This window comes from Eptatretus burgeri, chromosome 5, assembly GCF_056783735.1.
Source record: "Eptatretus burgeri isolate ZD-2024b chromosome 5, Ebu_testis_v1, whole genome shotgun sequence".
NCBI lineage: Eukaryota > Metazoa > Chordata > Myxini > Myxiniformes > Myxinidae > Eptatretus > Eptatretus burgeri.
Genome location: NC_140965.1, coordinates 38,081,374 through 38,097,473, shown reverse-complemented (window position 1 = coordinate 38,097,473; position 16,100 = coordinate 38,081,374). Strand labels below are relative to the sequence as shown.

Genomic DNA, 16,100 nt, shown 5'->3' with positions numbered 1-16,100 from the left:
GTCCCTTAGGTGAGGTATCTCGGTAAGTGCATGTGTAGTTAGGCCCAAACCCGTTATCTAGTGGGAATACATGTCATTTATGCGAGCTGCGACTCTTCAGGATAGCCGTTTTTCTTTTACTGTCTTTATTTTGGACCATCCGCCATGATTACCATCACAACCACAACAACAACCACCAACCACAACGCCGCTTCACCACAACCGCCACGACCTTTACCGTCACAACTCGCCACCATCGCATCACCGTCATCTCGCGCCACTCATGGGCACCGATGCTGGACTCGTGTAGGGCGCACGTTGAACAGCGTGTACAAAATCACGGATTTTCTGCTTCAAAAACGGATCAAAAACGACACACGCCCACTTTTTGCCGTCCAATCGGTGAGCGAGGGGCGATTTGGCCCCGCCTCCAGAACGATCGATATATGCAAATTTGTGGATCAAAAAGCCTTCACGCCCACTTTTTCTCGGGCCAATGGGGAGCGAGGTGAAAGGTCAAAGGGAGGGGGTCAAAGGCGAAGTTACGGGGGGATAAAAGGACGGTGTTCGTCAGTCAGAGTCAGAAAAGAGTCGGAGGGTGGAGAGTCGGAGAGTCCAGAGGCGGAGAGTAGGAGAGTCGGAAGCAGGAGAGTCGGAAGCAGAGGGTCAAGACTTCGCGGGCGGTGGAGCTGCTCGTCGTGTGCGTTGGAGTCGGAACGGAGGGGACGGAGCTGTGGAAAGGCGGCGACACCAGACGAGGGGTGCTCGCCGTGCAGGAAGCTGCACCGAGGGAGGCCGACAGCGCGACCTGGCCGAGGTGGAGACGCTCGTCGCATATAATAAAGATCCTCTATACCCCGAGCATCAGCAACCCCCTCCTGTTTCCCCCGCGCTGAGATAGTGCGACCAAGGGGGGCCCCGTTCCCACCCCCTGCCAGGCACTGTCCACGAGGCCCGCGGGTTGCGGGCCATCAAGCGCTCCGCGTCTCATCACCAGACGGGTAGGCCCGACCCGGTCTCGGCCTCAGGCCTACCTCATTCTTGAGGGTATTTCTTTTCCTTGGTTTTGGGTATGTGTTGTCGGCGCCGTCTGTGAAGTAGAATTGTATAAGTGTTGCCGTGTGCTCGGTAGTCGGTATTAGCTCTGCACTGTGTTTTCACTTTTATGTTTGCTTTTTGTGTAAATGGAATTGTGTTTTCTTTTTTTGTGTGTGCATTTGGTGGAATTGTATTTGTGTGCTTTCCGTTCGTCGCGAATAAATGTGCTTTATTGTTGAACTGTTCTCCCGCTTCGCTCTTTCCTCCATTGAATCCCCATCTTGCTTCACGTAAAGGGTTGGTAGTGGGCTGAATACGCCCGATAATTAATCGAACCGTCGAGGTCGACGATAACACCGCTCGGTTATTCTGATAGTACGGAACGGGTCGCTTAAGTGGCCCGTGTCCGAAGTCGACCTGCGGCGAGGTGCGATCGCCCGGTCTACCCTCCGCGTGGGTACTTAGGTAGTTCGAATTTGGCGAGCAACCCTATCCCACGGGGGGGCTGATTGGCTCGATCGCGGTGAGACCGAAAGGTCCACCCGTGACTGGTTCCCGGCGTTAGTCCGAGAGGGTCACGACTGGATTGTCCGTCCGGTGGGCGACGTGCCGCGATTCGAGTTACGTGGCCGTCGCACGCCGGCGGGCGCGAAAACCGCAACACTGGTGTCAGGTCGTGCGATACAAATTCATCGCCCTCCTCGCGGCACTGGTATTGGAGAGCGGGACAACAGGCTCTCCTGTCTCCAGCGAAATTCACGGGAATCGGTCCAGGGGTGAGAGAAGCGACCCCCGATTCCCTCCAAATTACGAGCGAGTTAAATTAACCCTTCACGAGAAGCAAGATGGCGTCTCAAGGCGAGCGGGAGCCGGGGGTATTAGAAATGTATATGTGTAGTAATGTAGAATCCATGGTCCAGGATGGAATCCCCGAGCAGGAAATGTTGATTGTGCAGGAACACGGACTCGCCCAACTGAACCCAGGGCCCGAGGTGGGTGCGGCAGCGGCCGCGGTGTATGACACCTCCCCCCCTCTCCACCAAGACCCTTCCCCAACCCCTGCCGAAACGGCTCACTTGAGTGCATCCGACATGGCCCAGCTATTCACCATGCTGGCACAAATGAATGCAGAAATAAAAAGCATGAACGAAAAGATTGATGCGAGTACACAGCAAATGAGGGAAGAAACGAAAAAGCTGCGGGGTGAGACGCAGAACATGGGCCGATGCCTGCAGGCGGGCATGAAGGCCGTTAGCAGGGAACTCGGAATGGCGACTCCACGTGTGGGAGCAAACGAGCTGGAAGGGGGTGCAACGGCTGACAGGCCCGCGGTGGAGGCGGGTAAGAAAATAATTCGGGAGACAAGAGACGAGGTGAAAGTAATTGCGAGGGAGAGAAAAGAACAATTAATACGGAGAGCAAGGATGAGGTACGCGGAGATCGTGAAAGAGCAAGGAGTGAAAAACAGGGAAGGACGGGAGCGACTTAAAGAGAAAGCAAGGTTGACCTACATAAAGATAAGGGAAAGACGCCAGAAAGAAGCAGAGACCAATAAACACGATGAAGACGGGGTAAGTGACGCGCACACACACACGGAGGTAGTGGAGGATAATGGGGGTGAGCTCGCGGACCGTGCAGGGACCCGGTGCGAGCAGCTGGATGGCCTCCTCCAGGAACGAGGGGAGGGAGTCTGCCCCCTTGAGGTGAGTCACGACCAGGTGAGTTCGGTCGTGTTTTGCGAGGTTGAGGGGACGAGTGCTGTGGACGGGTGCACGGAGAGCTTGGGGGGTGTAGAGGCCCCGGAGACCCTTGTGGGGACACAAATCCCCAGTGTGGTTGTCCCTGTGTGTGTGGTGCAAGGTGTGAGTGCGTCCCCGTGTGTGAAAGCGACCCCGTGTGTGAGTGGTGTGGTGGCGATTGTGCCGGAGTGCGTGCTTCCCAGCACGCCGTGTGTGGATGAGGCACCGTGTGTGAGTGTCGCCGTGTGTGTGAGTGAGGCCGTGTGTGTGAGTGAAACGGCCAGTATGAGTGAGGCACCACGTGTGAGTGGTGTGGTGGCGATGGTGCCAGGGTACGTGCTTCCCAGCACGCCGTGTGTGGATGAGGCACGGAGTGCGAGTGAGGCACCGCGGGTGAGTGCCCCCGCACGCGTGAGTGAACGGCCGTGTGCAAGGTCGCTGTGTGCAAGGGAGACCGTGTGTGTGAGAGAGCGGTATGAGAGGGAGATGTCGGTTGGCATGCGGGAGCACGCAGCCGCGTCTCCCCGTGTGAATGTGATGGAGTGGACTGTGTGCGTCGTAACACGCAGGTGTGCGTGTGTGGAATGGAGACGGAGACGGCGACAGAGGAGAGAAAGCCGGGTAGCGGCTGTAGCTGTTTCGGGGACCATGCCGGGTTCACCCAGCAGTGAGCACGCGGTTCGTGCTGTGCAACGCACGAGACCACCACGTGCTCGCTTGCGAGAGTGAAGTCCCGGTCCGGAAACGCCAGCGGTGGATTTGCCGATCCCGCGGACGGACAAAGTTTAGGCAGGTAAATGGATTTGGACCGGACGGGTTCTCCACGCGATCGTGTGTGTTAAGCTCCAACGGGCAAAGCACATGTGTTCGCGTGGGGAACCCCTCGAGACGTGTGGCTTGTGTTTTTTTTTTTTATGCGCACGGTGACGCCATGGCTGCACGTGGGGTTGGAATTCGGCAGGAGGGGTATCTCTGCCGGATGGTCCCGTCCAAGGAGGGACGAGGTACACGTGCAGCTGCATGACGTCACGGCCAGGTGCAAAGTGCGCGAGCTCTGAGTTGCCGCGCAGGTGCTGCGCATGGAAAAGGAAAAAGCAAGCCTCACTTTCGGGTGTACAGGATTCCTGGGCAAGGGGTGAAAGACCCCCTTACCTGGGCACAGGATGGAAACTAGTTAGGGGGAAGGGTTAGCTTAGTTAGACCGACTTCATGGGGCAGGGGTAAGTCCTCATGGAGTCCGTGGAATGGATTAGTTAGGGGGATTGCAGCCAGATTTAGGTTGGGAAATAAAATGATTTATTTGAGACAGAGACAGACTGTGAATGTGTAGCGGGGACGTAGTTTAGCTACGTAGTGTTAAATGGAACGTGCTGTAGTATAAGGGACGACGTGGGAGCACGAGTTAGTTAGGGGAGGTAGTTAGAAGGATGGCAGAGTTCAGTGGTGTGTGTGTTGAAGAGTTGGTGAGTGAAGTGGAAGCATGTGCTTGGTGAGTGAGTGAGGCCAGCGGGTCTGTGTGTGTGTGGAGCGAATGGGGAATGCATGGTGCGATGAGTGATTGGGGGGAGGAGTGACTCCCGCCCAAGGGACCCCGGGGTCAGTGTAGAGTGAGTTAGCTGGGTTAGTCAAATTGAAAAATGGAGGTCGTTTTGCTGTTGGTGGGAATGTCGGCTCGAAACCCATTTGGAGGGGTGCAGGAGCCCTGTTGACGGGCTTGGGAGCGTGGCTGCGAAAGGTGAGTATCGCTGAGTGGGTACCCCGGGCACCAGGCTAGTCGGCCATGGTAGGCCAAGGGCCCATGGGGGGCCGGGATAGAGTAGTGGGCACGGGTGCGCCTGCTTGGTGCGGGGGCCCGGAGCGCCATTGGCCGCGTGGGCAGTGTTGTGGGCACGGGTGACCCTCGGAAAGGGGCCCGGGAGGCCGGCCTGCCACGTGTGCGTTTCAGGGGAGGTGCCATGGGGGGCACTCCCCGGTGTTAGGGAGCTGGTCGGCTCGGAGGCAGTGTAGTGCCCGGGGGTGCCATAGCGGGAGATTCGGCAGAGGGTCGTGCCTGCCAAAGGGAGCCACGTGTCCCAGCCAGGAGACCGTGTGAGGGCACGGAGAGAAAATTGGGGGGGCGAGGCCCGAAATTGTAAGGACACCAACACAGGCGACGGGAATCTGGGTTGTTAGAACCAATAGTTTAAGCGAGAGGCGCTTGTTGAAAGCCCCGGGGTAGTTTAACAGTTAAATGGATAGGGTAGATTAGGAAGTGTACCCCTCCGCACCATCCATCCCCTTGCTCTCGTTGTGGGCCGCTGGACCCACTTTGGGTTAGATCGCCGAACTCTGGGGAGGCCATTCTGAGGCTTCGTTGGGCCTCGACACAGGACGCTAGCTCTCCCTTCTTCCCCTCCGGGAAGGGAACGTAGGGGTTGGGAGTAGGCTAGGTGACAGGATAGGTTAGCCGAACAAAGACGATAAAGGGGGTTAGGGGACGATTTATAGTGTGGGAAGTAAACAAAAAAAAAAATTAAGTTGGGGCTAAATTGGGGTTTGACAAATTAAGGGAGTGGGTATGTACAGTGACAGGCAAAGGCGATAGGTTGGGAGGGAGACGGGTAGGTAGGTCCGAGCCCGCCTTCCAAGTGGCCAGCACCACCGCACTCCCTCCACCAACTTCCACTGACGGCAAAAGCTGGCCAGCTTCATCTGCTGGCTGTGTTACTGCAAGGCCTGTGCCGGCCAGTTCATCTGCTGGCTGTTTTTCTTCGAGGCCTGTGCCGGCCTGGTTCTGCGGGCTGAGTTTGCCTGCAGCGGCCTTCTTCTGCGGGCTGTGTTTGCCTGCAGCGGCCTTCTTCTGCGGGCTGTGTTTGCCTGCTGCCTTTGCCATGCCATGCCCACTGCCCATGTTCACCAGCCCCGTTCAATTTTTGCTTTGCCCCCCCCTGTTCATTTCCATGTGCGCCAGGATCAAGGCAACAGTTTGCAAGCTGCGAGAACTGCCCTGTTGGCAGCTACAACACGGGCCTGCAGTGGCAGCCCGTGCACCGTGTTTTGCGTCCATCCATTCATCCATTCATTCGTTGTGCTCATTGCGTGTGCCACTTGAGCTGGCACGGGGACTGCGTTTGTGCAGCTCATGCACCGTTGTGGTTCACTGCGTTCAGTTCAAAAGGGAAGGCCTTGGACTGCGTGTGAGCAGCCAGCCACGTTCCCTGTCACCTGCATTGTTTGAGCCAGAGACTGCATGTGGGCAGCCTGGCTCCCTGCTAACTGCTTTTCTTTGCAGAGTTCAATGATCCTGGGCCATGGTTTAGTGTAAAATTTGTAAGTTAAGGTAAGATGTACTGTAAATATGAGTGCGCCCCCGGCATGTATGTCTTAGCGCCGGCAATTTTATTTAAGTCGTCCGTGTGAGTGAGTTTGTTTAGATAGTTACGCAGCCCTCAGGTTATTTATTTTGGGGACACGAATACCATGAATGTCGCACTCAGGGATCCGTAGGTAAAATGTACTAGGGGAAAACTACACATGATGGCACGCGAAAATTTGACGACTCGGGACGAGTCTGTAAAAAGGGAAGGGGGTAGTGTTGTGGTTACCAGATTCGCAAACCACCATTCAGGTCCCTTAGGTGAGGTATCTCGGTAAGTGCATGTGTAGTTAGGCCCAAACCCGTTATCTAGTGGGAATACATGTCATTTATGCGAGCTGCGACTCTTCAGGATAGCCGTTTTTCTTTTACTGTCTTTATTTTGGACCATCCGCCATGATTACCATCACAACCACAACAACAACCACCAACCACAACGCCGCTTCACCACAACCGCCACGACCTTTACCGTCACAACTCGCCACCATCGCATCACCGTCATCTCGCGCCACTCATGGGCACCGATGCTGGACTCGTGTAGGGCGCACGTTGAACAGCGTGTACAAAATCACGGATTTTCTGCTTCAAAAACGGATCAAAAACGACACACGCCCACTTTTTGCCGTCCAATCGGTGAGCGAGGGGCGATTTGGCCCCGCCTCCAGAACGATCGATATATGCAAATTTGTGGATCAAAAAGCCTTCACGCCCACTTTTTCTCGGGCCAATGGGGAGCGAGGTGAAAGGTCAAAGGGAGGGGGTCAAAGGCGAAGTTACGGGGGGGATAAAAGGACGGTGTTCGTCAGTCAGAGTCAGAAAGAGTCGGAGGGTGGAGAGTCGGAGAGTCCAGAGGCGGAGAGTAGGAGAGTCGGAAGCAGGAGAGTCGGAAGCAGAGGGTCAAGACTTCGCGGGCGGTGGAGCTGCTCGTCGTGTGCGTTGGAGTCGGAACGGAGGGGACGGAGCTGTGGAAAGGCGGCGACACCAGACGAGGGGGTGCTCGCGTCGTGCAGGAAGCTGCACCCGAGGGAGGCCGACAGCGCGACCTGGCCGAGGTGGAGACGCTCGTCGCATATAATAAAGATCCTCTATACCCCGAGCATCAGCAACCCCCTCCTGTTTCCCCCCCGCGCTGAGATAGTGCGACCAAGGGGGCCCCGTTCCCACCCCCTGCCAGGCACTGTCCACGAGGCCCGCGGGTTGCGGGGCCATCGCCGCTCCGCGTCTCATCACCAGACGGGTAGGCCCGACCCGGTCTCGGCCTCAGGCCTACCTCATTCTTGAGGGTATTTCTTTTCCTTGGTTTTGGGTATGTGTTGTCGGCGCCGTCTGTGAAGTAGAATTGTATAAGTGTTGCCGTGTGCTCGGTAGTCGGTATTAGCTCTGCACTGTGTTTTCACTTTTATGTTTGCTTTTTGTGTAAATGGAATTGTGTTTTCTTTTTTTTTGTGTGCATTTGGTGGAATTGTATTTGTGTGCTTTCCGTTCGTCGCGAATAAATGTGCTTTATTGTTGAACTGTTCTCCCGCTTCGCTTCGTCTTTTCCTCCATTGAATCCCCATCTTGCTTCACGTAAAGGGTTGGTAGTGGGCTGAATACGCCCGATAATTAATCGAACCGTCGAGGTCGACGATAACACCGCTCGGTTATTCTGATAGTACGGAACGGGTCGCTTAAGTGGCCCGTGTCCGAAGTCGACCTGCGGCGAGGTGCGATAGCCCGGTCTACCCTCCGCGTGGGTACTTAGGTAGTTCGAATTTGGCGAGCAACCCTATCCCACGTGGGGGCTGATTGGCTCGATCGCGGTGAGACCGAAAGGTCCACCCGTGACTGGTTCCCGGCGTTAGTCCGAGAGGGTCACGACTGGATTGTCCGTCCGGTGGGCGACGTGCCGCGATTCGAGTTACGTGGCCGTCCGCACGCCGGCGGGCGCGAAAACCGCAACAATATAATATAATTAATAGGCTGCCGCTCAACGATTTAAATCATAACCGCACAAGAAATCGAAGTGTTAATATCACCGTCATACCAAAAAAAACCAAAAAAAACCAAGAAGTCTGGAACACTGACGCTAACCATTACCTTGACGTGTTTTGACTTATTAGTAATTTTCAAGTAACGTGTGTGAACGTGTGTCAACGATCGCATAACGTGCCTACAACACGTTACTCATAGGTTAGAAATAAGTTTCGGGTATGCTAAACATTACCTCGACGTGTTTCAACTTATGATTAACTTACAAGTAATGTGTGTCGACGTGTGCCAACGATCGCATAACGTGCCTACAACTTATGGCCAGCGTAGCGGAACTTGTGAGTCATACGCTGGCATAAGTCGTAAAATTTCAAGCATGCTAAAATTTGAGGCCAACCGCAAAGTACAACGATGAAAGCCAGCGTACTACGACGTATGGCAGTGTTTTTCAGCGTGCTCTCAATGTTTCCAAAATTTACCCATAACGTATTCGACGTGTGCCAGCGTTTTAGACAAATTTTTCAAAAATCGGCATAAGCTGGCTAAAACGTCAAGGTGTGACTGGGCCTTTAGCAACGACCTGTATATTACATTGTGGTCTGTTCCATTTCACATTGCACATGGTTAAAGAAGGGCCATAAACCCACAACATAATTTAAAATTGCAAATTCTCAAAGTAAATGGATGATATCTCAACTTAAAGGCCTTCAAACATGTACATTATGATTAAGCCTCATCCTTTAGGATAGGGGGGGGGGGGCTTGTTGCTGTTGTAGTTCGTTACTACAATTAGTGCCAACAATTTTTAATGGAACCCCACAGTTTTTCGTCCTCCTGGAGTACTAAACCACCATTTAGGTTCCCCCCCCTCCTTCACTGCCAATGTCAGAGCTGTATCTCTGAGCTGGCTGGGTTTTTCGGAATGAAATTTTGCATCACTAATGGGAATAGAAAGTATGTGGAGTTGACATTTTTTTACCTTGACCTAATTTTTCAGGTCATGACACAATTATAGACATTTTTAATATTTTGTACCAAAACTCAACTGAGGCTTGTCTGATCAGAACTAAGTTGCCCTCCAGATAGCCTAGCGTCCTAGAGCAAGGCACATTTACTTTTAATTTACATAATATCTCTCTGTGTAAAAGGTCAAAGTCTTAGACCTCAAGGAGTACTAACCCACCATTTGGGTTTTTCTCCCTTTTTCTGCAAATGACTGAGCTGTAGTTCGGATCCAGCTAAGACTTTAGGAATGAAATTTTGCATCAATAATGAGAATGAAAAGTACATGGGGTCGACCTTACTTTTTAACCTGACCTAATTTTTAAGGTTATGACCTAATTAGAGACATTTTAACATGTTTCACCAAAACTCGTCTAAAGTTGTTTGATCGGAACTAAATTTCCCTAAATAGATAGCCTATAGGAAGGCACATTTACCCTTAATCTGACAAGATCTGACATTTGACTGAAGCCTTGCTCAGAGCAGTTGTGGGATTTGAACCCATATCAGTGATAGCAATGCAATGCCAGACTTGGTGGAGTAATGGTTATATCATATCCCTCTGAGTTGAAGATCAAGGTCAAATGGCAGTCTGAACAAATAACGAGTTTTTTTGTCATCACTCAATTTTGCCAGTGTGGAATCTCAAAGACCGCTTGGCCTTCAAATATGTTATTGCATCATAACAGTCTGCCTGCACTGACTTTGCACCTGATATTTGATTGGTGTCCTTGACCTACTTTTTGGATTGTAGCCAAATTAATTAACAAAAACACCTCTTTGATCATAACTTAAATAATTTTATGGATATATTTTACATGGGTACACATTTTCTTAATAGATACTATATCTCTAAATTTTTGAATGTCAAGGTCATTTGGTGGTCTGAAAAGAATATGGCCATCATCAGATTGTGGACACCAGGGGAGGCTTACCTTTGGTGATTGTTTTGTGATCGCAGACATCGACTTTTAATAACAACAAGCCGGTAGGCGGACATGGGTAGTCGATCAAGTCAAATTTAGTCGTTTTTCAGCCATTACTAGCCAACAAAAGCGTCCATAGCAACGGTTTTTTCTTACACATAACTCGGACATACCATGAACCTACCATACCAGTTTCATGTATATCTGACTCATAGTCTCTGAGATATAACGAACTTCATTTTTTATTGTTTTCGACCAGGGTTCATTCAAAGTCTATCTTCTCCGGCAGTTTTCAGAGGATCCGGCTGGAAATTTTTGACAATATGGCTGAATGTACTGCCCACAGTCACTCGTGGCCGGATTTTTGATTTTGCGAAAAAAAATTATTTTGAGATTTTTTTTGAAAATTTCAAAGGTCCGTTGCTAGGCAACGGATGGGTCCATAGCAACGGTTCTCATTTGCACACAACTAGGTCATGGTATGAACCTACCAACGAAGTTTCAACGAAATCGCCATTGTATTAACGGAGCACTGGACCGAACAGACATACATACAGACAGACAGACAGACAGAGAAAAACAAGCTGGTAGGTGGACATGGGTAGTCAACTACCCAATAGAACCTGATGCGATGGGCCCCTTCGATGGGGAATGACCTGAGGATTAAGCACAATAAAATTCATGATTCCAGCTTCAAGGGTTAATGCTGCAGATTGTTTTTTCGTTAAAATACCCCCACATTTAGAGGTTTTTCGGCCGTTGCTAGGCAACGGAGGGGTCCATAGCAATGGTTCTTTCTCACACATAACTCAGGCATACCATGAACCTACCATACCAGTTTCATGTATATCTGACTCATAGTTTCTGAGATATAACAAACTTCGTTTTTTTATTGTTTACGACCAGGATTCATTCAAAGTCTATCTTCTCCGACAGTTTTCATAGGACTCGGCTGGAAATTTTTGACAATATGGCTGAATGTACTGCCGGCAGTCGCTTGTGGCCCGATTTTTGATTTTCGAAAAAATAATTTTTTTTCTGATTTTTCTAAAATTTCAAAGTCCCGTTGCTAGGCAACGGTGGTGTCCATAGCAACGGTTCTCATTTGCACACAAGTAGGTCATGGTATGAACCTACCAACCAAGTTTCATCGAAATCGCCATTGTATTAACTGAAATCGCCATTTTAAATACTGATAATAAGGGTAGACTAGATTGACTACCCAATTATAAGAAAAAGACCCTGGTTAATAATTGGTAAATATCAAAATATGGCATATCTATATACAGTATATAAAGTTGAAAGCGTGTTGGTTTGTGTGTTTCTCTGTGACCTATGCATGCAAAAAGTACTGGACTGATCCTCACCAAACTTCACATGCGGACAGAACATGTACCGGGGAGTGTCCCGATGTAAAAGAATTGTACTTCAGACTTCCGGTTTCTGAATTATGACGTCATCGTCTGATTTCGTAATGTTAATTTTTCAAGTTCAGCCGATTGACATGGGGCCAACGCCATATACAATATATCTAACATCCGATTTTAAGTCTTTGTTTGTCTGTTTGTTTGTTTGTCTGCATGTGCTAATCTCCTGAAAGGTGAAAGATAGGATCTAACTAGTAACCACTGAAACAAAAAATGTCAGGATGGGCCCTGGGAAGGTTATAGGCTATTAGGTCATGTGGAGGTGGGTCGGTTCGTTCAGTTTCGTTGTGCAGATCACCAATCTAAACCAAATTCACCCTGTACATTCATGAGAACACACCATTGAAATTCCTACTTGTTTCCAGATGCACAAGTTGACACACCGACAGTTATTAACATTTGAAATTACTGCCGTGAAGTGGGCGTGGCGTGCTTGTAATCGCGGAGGAAACGACCAGGAAACAACAAATCAAGATGGTGGCGCTCAGGGTTGTCGAGTGATTTTGAGTGACTTTTTGTCTTTCAACAACCAAATATGCGTTGTTTCATACACTTGGGTGGGGAGGATGATGAGAAAGTGATGCAATTCACGGATAAGAGCTGGCGTAAAGTATGCGAGTGTGCGAAGGCTTTGTGCGACGCCGCAGATAGTGAAACTATCAACAAATGCCGTTTGCTGGCTGATCAAATAATGAAACTGCTGCCAATGACTGATCCTTCTGTGGATGCCGGCTGTCACCGGTTCTGCTATGCGTCGTTTTGTAACAAGGATCAGATAAAACGCGCTGAAGCCAGGAAAAGGAAATCAGAAGCTAGCACTACTGCAGTTTCTGCTAGAGCCAGTGAGGTGGTGGGCAGACCAGAAGAAGAGGGGCACTCATACCACAAAATACGAAGAAAATCCCTCAGAACCTCTGCAGAAAGGGTGGCTGGTAAATCAGCTGGTGTACTGCCAATAATTTGTATCATATGCCAGAAAAAAGACAAATTCATCCGTGTCAAAGGAAAATCTCAACGTGATCAGTTGTCCCTGGCAGAAACACAGGATGGAGGAAAGCTGAGGGAAACTGCTGAGCAGAGGAGAGATGAACGTGATGTGTGAATAATGACAACTATAAAGGATAAAGACTGTGTGGCGCTGGCAGTTTATCACCGTAAATGTTATTACGAGTATGTGAATGACACATACCACAGACAGAGTGAAAGTAAACTCTAAACTCAGAAAGTGAATTGTGACTCAACATTTGACATTTTCTGTGACAATGTAATCCAGGTAAGACTCATTGATGGAAAGCAATCTATACATATGAAGAAGTTGTGTGAGATGTTCACCGACCTACTCAGAGTAGGCGAAGGTCAGGATAAGGCCAACTACCAGGCAACAAGACTGAAGAAAAGACTGCAGGAACGGTACCCAGATATGATTTTCTATCTTCCACCAAAAATGTCTGAGAGCGAAGTGGTGTACATGAAGGACATTGATATTGATTCCATTGCTCAGGCTGCTGTTGTAGACAGCAGCTCTACAACAGAAACAGAGTCAACTACAGAGGATGAAGCCAGCCAGGGTCCACAGAAGGGTGACTCAGGCCTCAATTTACATGTTCTATACTCGGGAGCACTCATGGTGAGGGATGACCTGAACAAACACCAAAGTGTGGACATTACATGGCCCTACTTGGAAATGGTGGAGCTAGCACTAGAGCTTATACGGGCAACTCGTACTTCAAACTGGCCGAAACACCTTGCGATCACGAGAGCGTCAATGCCTTGGTACTTTGCGTACGATCACCTAAACTATGCAAGGTACTTATCCGTTTACTGGCTGGAAATGGCCGGGCTAGAGCACTCCCACCCAGACACCTATCAAGTGTGCATGGACGGCAAATGGACTGCCAAACGGCATACTCGTTATGGATTTAGTAGTGTTGCGTGCGATCAGAGCATAGAGCAGACTTTAAATAGGGACAGCAAGACCAGTGGAGGCATCATTGGTTACACTCAGAAAAGCACAGCTGTGAAGAAGTGGATCCTGTCCCAACCAGCACGTGCGGAAATCGCAAGGAAATGTGAGTCCATGGCGGGTATCCACAACGAGCCCCGAACGAGAAAGGATTTGGATGTGTCGAGCTCGAAGAACAACGAAGCAGCGGTGGTACAAGTGATGGACACAGTACTTCAAATGATTAACCCTTTCTCCGGCGCTCACCTTGAACTTGTCAATATTAGTTCAGGTGTCATCGCACCGCCAGCCACTTCCGCGGACTTGATGAACGCGTATGTCAAGGGAGAGAATGCTGTCGTGCAATTCATGCGTGATCAGCTTCTCTCGGGTGAGGTCCCATTCTTCAGTCCGATTTCGAAGGCCAAATTGGCAACTTTCTCGAAGGCGCGAGGCAAGTCGGCGACTCCCCACCAGCAGACGCTGAAGGTTGAAATTGCGAATGAACGTCGTCTTTTCACACGACTGCTGTTGATTGCAGAGAAAAGCAATGTAACACTCCATGATCTGCTCGCATACCCACTGGCGAACACATCTTCCCCGCTGGCATCCAGTGATGGTTTGATTGCTAAGACGGACAAAGCCAAACTCCACAACCATATACTGAAACTGTGGCCCGATTGCCGTGTGGACGCGCGGCCTACCCAAGGTGCAACAATTGTGGATGGAATGGCCATTATTCAGGCGACAAAGGCTGGTTCACTGCCTAACACTTTTGGCAAACTGGAAGAGATGGTGCTGAACATCGTAGTGGCCAAAGCACGACATAACCAATCTTCGAGACTGGACGTGGTGTTTGATACTTACCCAAGTATCAGCATCAAGTGCCTGGAGCATGCCAGACGAGCGGGCAGGGCAGGCGATCTTCAGGTACGAACCATCTACGGACGTGATCAAGCCCTTCCAAAACAGTGGGCCAATTATCTGCTGAGCGGAGCCATCAAGGAGGCGTTGATAGAGTTCATCGTCGAATCGTGGACGAGGAACATCTCTCCATGAAAACTGGGTGACATGCTGTTGTACGTCAGTCATGCCGGCAAATGTGAGAAAATCAAGGCGTCGAATGGTGTCATGACTGTGTCGTCAGTACCTGAACTTGAATGTGACCATGAGGAAGCTGACATGAAGCTCCTGCTACATGCCACTCACGCGGGACAGAATGAAGAGTCAGTGTGCATAGAGAGTTTCGACACCGATGTGTTTGTGTTGGCATTGGCTCACTCGAAGTCGATTTGGGCACGAAATTTCCATCTGGTCACAGGAAGTCCCAAGGACATTATTGTCGTTGACATTAGGAAGCTGAGTAATGCCCTGGAAAGTTCTGTCTGCGATGCGTTGATAGGTTTTCACAATTTCACAGGAAGTGATACCACCAGTGCATTCCACGTTAAGGGCAAAACAAGCCCATTTGACTTGATGATGAAGGGTCCCCATCTCATCACCTGTTTCGGGAGCATTGGTCGAGAATTCGCACTAGATCAGAATATCATTCACGACCAGGAACAATTCGTCTGTGCCATGTACAATCAGCCGACCATGAAGAGTGTGAATGAGGCTCGCTACAAGCTATTCTGCAGCCAGTCGCTGGGAGAACAGAAGTTGCCACCTACAAGCGACGCTCTGATGCTGCATTGCAAAAGAGCGAACTATCAGTCTGCCATCCACCACCGCGTGACTGAGAGGTTTATAGAAGCCCCTTCTCCTACATTTCACGGATGGGTGGAACGGAACGGAGCACTGACTGTTCACTGGCTGAGCAAACCACCAGCGCCGACGGAACTGTTAGAGGCGACGAAATGTAATTGCAAGAAGACGAAATGCGAGACCAACCAGTGTTCTTGCCGGTCAAAAGGACTGTCCTGCACAGAGTGCTGTGGGTGTCAAAACTGCGCCAACGATGAACAGACCCGTGCAGAAATGGAACCTATGCATGATGGAAGCGGAACTGACGATGATTCTGACGACGAACTGTGAATGCGGGTGTCCCACTGCTTTTGCTGTGGTGATCTACTACACAGTAGTATTCAGGTTGGTTAGCATGTAATAGTGGACTTGAGTTTTGTAATAGCAGCAGTCAAGAGCCTAGTTCAGCAACCGCTTCAGAGCAAGAAATACTGGAGTTCTAATACAGTAATCCTCTTGTGGCGGTTCCACTTTTAATCAGGCTGAGTCACGCAGTCTCTTTGTCTTTGATTTAATCCGTAATCGCCAATGTAACTGTCTAATAGGCGCTGTAACTGTCTTTAATAGTCAATGTAACTACCTTTCATAGCCAGTGTGGCTGCCTTTTAAGCAAAAAGTTGCCTTGTCAACTCGAAGGCCTGCAGCGTTTTCGGCCGGTAAAAATATGTAACTGTTTCGGTTTACGACCTTTAATTATAAAGATCTTTAATAACAGTGAATAGGGCTCTGTATAAACATATTGTATCATTGTAAGACCTCACAAGAGTTTTCTTTGATGTACATATCAGTCAATCCTTGATTCTTCATTTCTGTGTCAAAATCGTGCTTTAATGTTCAGTGTATCTTTAATTGCCAAAAATGACCAATTGTGTCACATCCTCGACGTGGAAACAAGTGGATTTGGACTCAGCGTCTAAAATGCTTTAAGTATGCCAAATTTCATTCAGATTGGTGGACTTCACAACGAAAATCATTTTC

General features: G+C 49.8%; 1 protein-coding gene across 6 annotated transcripts in view; it reads right to left on the bottom strand.

Annotated features, from left to right (window-relative positions):
• LOC147026255 (extracellular sulfatase Sulf-1-like) overlaps positions 1-16,100 on the bottom strand; it is a 397,411-nt gene that overhangs the window by 16,631 nt on the left and 364,680 nt on the right. The gene's annotated exons all lie outside the window — the stretch shown is intronic.